This window comes from Cornus florida, unplaced genomic scaffold, assembly GCF_030987335.1.
Source record: "Cornus florida cultivar Cherokee Brave unplaced genomic scaffold, ASM3098733v1 CherokeeBrave_3.0.0_Hap2_Chr01, whole genome shotgun sequence".
Lineage (NCBI taxonomy): Eukaryota > Viridiplantae > Streptophyta > Magnoliopsida > Cornales > Cornaceae > Cornus > Cornus florida.
Genome location: NW_026775571.1, coordinates 71,613,527 through 71,620,443, shown reverse-complemented (window position 1 = coordinate 71,620,443; position 6,917 = coordinate 71,613,527). Strand labels below are relative to the sequence as shown.

General features: G+C 38.6%; 1 non-coding gene across 1 annotated transcript; it reads left to right on the top strand.

Moving 5' to 3' along the window:
• Positions 1 to 5,807: 5,807 nt before the first annotated feature.
• Positions 5,808 to 5,914, top strand: LOC132282896 (small nucleolar RNA R71). The gene has a single exon (XR_009471907.1). It is a non-coding gene; the product is annotated as a small nucleolar RNA R71 (small nucleolar RNA).
• Positions 5,915 to 6,917: the final 1,003 nt, after the last annotated feature.

Sequence of the window (6,917 nt, the reverse complement as noted above, 5' to 3'; positions counted from 1 at the left end):
AATCACAAACAGATATATTAATATAAAATCCAGACATCCAAAAATATCATGCATAATATAGAAAATGGAAACAGTATATATAGTACATCACAGGAATAGGGCCGACAGACTGGCCTCAAAAATATAATATAACAGTATCAAAATAGCAGTCTAATATCACAGATATGGATAAAAAATGAAAGAGAAGTTGAGAGATCAGGCAGAAGATGTAGGGTGGGTGGGGCGTGATCTCCGGATATCTCTGGATATGCCCTGCTGCGTAGCTAGAACGTCTGAGTGGAGAGATGCCACATAAGATACCCCTTCAATCAAATAACTAAAAATAAATATCATTTAAATAAATTAAATTACCACAAAAGAAAACAATTAAGCACCTAATAAAAAAAAATAATGACACATAATCAAATAAAATGCACTTAAATAATAAATTAAATACCATTAAATACCAGGAATATCCTTTTTAAAATTAGGGGTATTACACCACATCTGTGCTGAGGGAGACGACGTCTGCTCTGAGAGAAACAACATCTACTCGGAAAGAGACAACCTCGCCCTCCAATGTCTGGAAACATACTCCTAGGCCAGGTGTCTGAGCTGGAGCTTCAGGTATGACTGGATCATGAAACTGTGGTATGTCCTGAGTCTGCTCCTGAGAATGAACTGGCAACCCTACTGGAGAGTGATGCGGAAGCTCCTCTGTTGGCGGTTCTCGCTCTAAATCAATATCCATATGCACATCAGCAACCACTGGTGGGTCTGCTGGATCGGCTGCTGCATCCCTCTATCTCAAGCTTCTCAGCTGCTAAAACTGCCTCATCGCGCAAACTCTTAATAAGAGCATTGTAGCTCTTATCCCAATACTGCTTCTTGAATGAGCAGGCCCCAGCCTCATTACGCTCCTGGTGTTGGAAGGGATAGCACTGGTCCCACAATATTCGTGTAATGAGATGGCAAAATGGGAGAAACTTAACCCGTTTGGGCTTGGCCTTGCTGATGTGATCAACATATAACTTCATCATGACGCTCCAGATGAGTGTAGGAATGGATAGCCAATGCCCTGTATAGAAGGCGTACAGAGCTATCAGATAGTCGCCGTGCCTCTGTATCTTCTGGCTAGCCATGAATTCATTTCGGAATAAAACCAAATCGAAGAACCACAGGTCGTCTGACAGATAAGTGCGCGTAGCAAAAGTCTCGCCAGCTGTATAGTGACCTGTGAGTGCCACTGCCATATCGGCATAGGAAGGCCTCCATAAAGTAGGATATGTAGCCTCGAGATCAGGAGGGCAGGCATGTGGACATCGGCAAGATCTGGATAGAGTGTCCACAGTGATACTGATAGGGTGGCCGTCAATGGTAGTCCGCAGCTCCCTCAGGTTACTCGGGGCATGTCGGAGGTTCTGGAAGAACATCTAAACCAACCTCGGGTACACTGGATATGTAACAGGGGCTAATGTGGCTGAAATATTCCTCTGGTCTATGTCATCATATGTTGCTTTGGTAAGAACAGACCAGGAGAAGAAGTCTATATCGAAGACCGACTCATGTGCCACCTAAAGGCGTGAGTATCTCGGCAATGGTCGGTCTAAATCCTGGGCTGGCTGAGCTAGTGGTGGTGATGGAGATGGTATATGCTTAGCCTCAGCATTAGCCTGTGAAGAATGTGCCTCAGTCGAAGACTGTAGTCTAGAGTCAGCGTATGGGGACTGAGCTGTATCTGCCTCTGACTGGTCCTGTATCTGCTCTGGCTCTGGCTTAGGAATGGGGTCCTGGACGTGAGATGGGCCTGCTTGGTCATCTAATCTCTGCCTGACTCTGTAATGATGATGTCTACGGGCAACAGTCTTGACCCTAGCCATGACCTGCAAAATAAAAGAAAAACTTGCAAAACAAGTCAGTAGCTGAATAAGGAAATAAAGCATAGCATATAAAAACATGTATATCAAATAAGATAGACAAAACAAAATAAAGGACATGAATCTATGCAAGTCATAAGAAATAAATGACATTAAGTGACTCATGCTTAGACAGTATAAGTATGGAATACATTAAATGTGAAAAACACAAGCATTGGGCATGTATGAGATAGCATGAAACATAAGAGATGATATGTGAAGTGTGTGATGCAAATCTGTGAAGTTCGATTGATCACAAAAATATGAGATAGATGTAAGTTCGATCAATCTTGAATAAAAGAGATCGATCTGAGAAAAAGTTTGATCGATCAAATTGTGAGGTGAAATTCGAAAAGTCGCAGATCTGTGACGTGGATGGCATGGGGGCCTTGCAAGCAAGCTCGTGGGACCCACTACATAACAAATCAATAATTTTAGTCACTTGATTAGGCCCGTGACCTCCAAAATCAAAAATCAAAACCAAAAAAATAAAACCGATATATATATACATATATACAGTGGGTCAAAGCTTAAAAAATTGCAAGATTAAACATGGAAAACTTGAAATCTAGCATTGAAAGCAGGGATTCATCAATATAAAGCTTGAAATCAAAAGGAAAATCTCGAATCTTACCCCGAAACTGAGAGAAGTGGATCGAAGGAGAGAGAGGTAAAATCTGAGATGAGGGAGAAAGAATCAGGATGAGATGAAATCACCGGAGATGGAAGGGATGGGCTTTGCAGCAGCGATGGGCTCTAGGGTTTGAAGATCGATTTCTTTGAAATCGATTGAATAACCCTAGGTTCAATTTTTAAAAACATTTCCTTTTCAGTTCGATCGATCGAACTGAATCCTCATATCGATCGAATTGGAATCAATCTCTCCTCTTAAATGACAAAATTATTTTTGAAACTTTTGGATTTTTTTGAATTAAAAATTAAAAATTAAAAATATTTTTGGATTTTGAAAAATAAAATAAAATAAAATCTTTTTGGGATTTTTCAAAAATAATAAACAAACAAAAATCAAAGTATTTTTTTAAAATTTTTTTATTTTATTTTATTTATTTTTAATTAAAAATATTTTTGGATTTTGCAAATTTTTGAAATAAAGTAAAAATAAAATCTTTTTGGAATTTTTGAAAATAAAATTTAAAATATTTTTGTAAGTTTTATGAAATTAAAATTCAAAGTCAAAGTCAAAGTTAAAAGAGCATAGATCAATCAAACCAAGATCGATCTCAAATAGGCGTCGATTAATCGAACATACAAAAACCTACGGACATGTTTGAAAGATGAGACAGAGAGGTCATTGGATGCAGGTTGGATGCAGGTTCAAAATTTTTCTAAGTGTTGGGACTGCAGATCAATCCAACACGAATCTGGATCGATCGAAGAATTTTTGATCGATCAGACAGAGAGCTGAAATATGCAGGTTTTCTTTGAACGATTGGACAGAGAGGTGATTGGATGCAGGTATAGAGTTCAATCGATCGAACCTCTTTTGAGATTGATCGAACAGGAACAAAATGTCCATTTTCAACATGAAAGTGCATGCATTCCTAATCACAGTTCCTAGCAATGTATATGAACCTAAAATAAATATCTAGACTTCGCAAGAAATGAAATTTAAAATAGAAATGAGGGAGGAATAGGGTTGTGACACCCTACGAAATGTACTAGTCTTTAATGTCTCTAGTAAGACGTTGGGCTCTTTTAGCCCGGATCAAACATCTTGTTATGCATCCTCTCCTTAATGGGGTGATAAGTAATTTGAACTCCACCCAACAAATAGTTCCCTAGAGAACTTGTTGGATTAGGCTCAAAGGAACTTGTTAGTCCTTTTTCAATGTGATCTTTGGGCTTCCATGCCCTTTCAAAACAAGATTTTGAAACAACTTTTTTTGAATTCAGGGTTGAAGATAACCCTTTTGAAATTTTGATTTCAAACAAAGATTCTATTCCTTCACATTCATTAGCATGACATTTCTATACAACATTCACTTCTTCATGCTTGTCAAATGAATTCGGGGTTGGATTGAAGATATTCAACTTCACCTTCATGTGGCCAAATGAGATCTTCATTATTCCTGTCCTACAATTAATGTTGGCATTCGCGGTTGCGAAGAAAGGACGGCCAAGGATAATAGGAATTTGGCTCTTAGGATTCGGGGCCGGTTCCGTGTCAATGACAACGAAATTAACGGGGAAGAAAAATTTATCAATCTTAATCAATATGTCCTCAATGATATCCCTAGGCTTTTTGATGGATCGGTCGGCAAATTGCAAAACCACCGACGTCGGTTTCAAGTCTCCTAAGCCTAATTTGACATATACCGAGTATAGAAGAAGATTAATACTTGCTCCTAAGTCTAAGAGAGCCCGATTAATGACATGGTCACCAATGACACAAGATATAGTAGGTGAACCGGGGTCTTTGAACTTTGGAAGAGTGTTACGTTGCAAAATAGAGCTCACTTGCTCGGTCAAGACCACTTTCCTAGGTGCTTGGCTTTTGTTCTTCCTCTTTTAGGTGCAAAGATCTTTTAAAAACTTGACATAAGCCGGAATTTGCTTGATTACATCCAAAAGCGGAAGGTTAACCTTCACTTACCTAAACACATTAATAATTTCATTTGTCTTTGTCTTTTGCTTGTCAAGATAAATGGATCATTTCAAGGCATCCGGAAATGGAGCTCTTGGCTCAAAAACTTTTTCAAAATCCTTCTTTGAAACATCATCAACACAAGAATTTTTCAAATGATTTTTCAAATCATGCTTTGATTCATCTTTCAAATAAGTTTTGAACTCACTTTTCAAATCACTTTTTGAGACTTTCTCATTTGAATGATCATGCATATGCAATGAAGGAGGAATAAAATGTGAAAGGGGACGGGTGTCGACTTTGGGTTGCACCGGCTCACTCTTTTCATTGGACACACCTACTTGGTTGTCAATGATTCTCCCACTTCTCAATGTTGTCACCGCATTGACATGCTCTATTATAAGACTTTCCGATGAGGAATGAGTCTCCACAACACATTGTTGCTTTGGTGGGGCATTCAAAGGCATTTTTCCTTTCTCTCTAGTATTTAAAGTACTAGTTATTTGCCCTACTTGGGTTTCTAACTTAGTAATGTATTGAGAATGAGAATGAAGCAATAAAGTGTTCGCCTCTAGAGTGCCTAGAGCGGTCAAAACTTTCTCTTCAAAAGCAAGACTCCTAGAATTTCCTTGAGAATATGATGGTTGATTAGGAAAATGAGAATTAGAAATTGATTACCATGCGATTGAAATGATGATCTAAAACCTTGGGAACCTTGGCTTTGCATCGGAGTTGGAACATACTTCCCTTGAAAACCACCTTGGGGAGGGTTTGAGCCTTCCCCTTGGTTTCTCCAAGAGAAATTCGGGTGATTCCTCCAACTAGAATTATAGTGATTGCCATAAGGATTATTCCCTTGATTAACAAAAGCAGCATTGACTTGTTCACGATGCTCACTTTGCACATGTCCATGGGGACAATTGGAAGTAGAATGTAAAACACTTGAACAAGTCATACATAATTCATTGGATACATGATGGGAATGGTTAGGGAAGGAAGACACTTGATTTGCCGAGTTTTGGTTGATCAAGAATTGATCAAACCTTTGAGATAAAGATTTCATCTCGGCGGCTATTTCATTGGAATGGTCAACCTGATGTAAGCCAACACTCTTCCTTCCACTTGAATTCCTACCATTCTTAGAAGATAAAGTTTGATACAAAGAATTTTCACTCATGCTCTTATAAAGACGCCGCACGTCATCCTCATGCCTATCAATGTAAGAGCCACCCATGGAAGCATCAACCATGCCCTTGTAATTATCGGATAAACTCTCAAAGAAATATTTAACTAATTGCCATTTGGGCATGTCATGATGTGGACACTTTCTAAGCAATTCATTAAATCTTTCCCATGCCTCATGGAATGTTTCCCCATCCCCATGTGAAAACTCTCGAATTAAGGTTCTTATGGTATTGGTCTTAGAAACCAGATAGTACTTCTTCGAGAACTCTTGTTACATTTCTGCCCAAGAAGTTATTGAAAAAGGCCTAAAATTGTTAAACCAATATTTTGCCTTATCTTTAAGGGTGAATGGAAAAATTTTAAGCTTTAAGACCTCTTTCGGCATGTCCGTGTATCTCACGGTGGAACATACTTCAAGAAACTCATCCAAATGATTGTAAGGTTCTTCACTTGGAAATCCATGATAGTTAGGAAGCATTTGAATGGTTTGTGGTTTGATTTCGTAGTGGTGTGCTCTAAATGGTAGTAATTAAATGCATGTGGGTGCATTATATTCATTAGGCACATAGTGATCTCTTAAAGTAAGGGAAAAGTTAACAATTGGAGGTGCAACATGGGCACCTTGATTGCCTTGAACTATGGGAGGTTGTGGAGCAAACATTGGCCTAGGCATTCCCAATGGAACTTGGCCTTGTTATTGTGGTGGGTGAATGAATGGCCTCGGCATGCCTAATGGTACTTGCATGTTATCATGATGCACATTGGGGTGGAGGATACCTTATTGGTCTATGTGACCAAGGTCCTCCACATGGTCCTCATTATGTACTTCCATTGTAGAAGTACAGTGATTAAAATTACCCCTTCCCCTAGGTATACGAACAATGGATTCTAAATTCAAATTAAGAGGACAATAGTATGATTTAATGACCTTCGACCATGCATGCACAAGCAAAACACAAACAAGTAACAAACAATCAATAATCACTTCACCTTCGCAACAATTCAACAATCAACAAACTTCTTCCACATACAATGATATCATACTCCCATGCTATCAACAATATGCAAAGAACAATAAAATTGCCTCCACGTGGGCTTACGATTTATCTAAGAATTGAAATACAAGCCTCCACGCGGGCCGACGATTTAACTAGAGATTAAGTTAAGAAAGAGCTCACAAAGGGTCCTTTAGCACTTTAATTCAATTTTCAATTTTAGTCTTGCAAATTTTT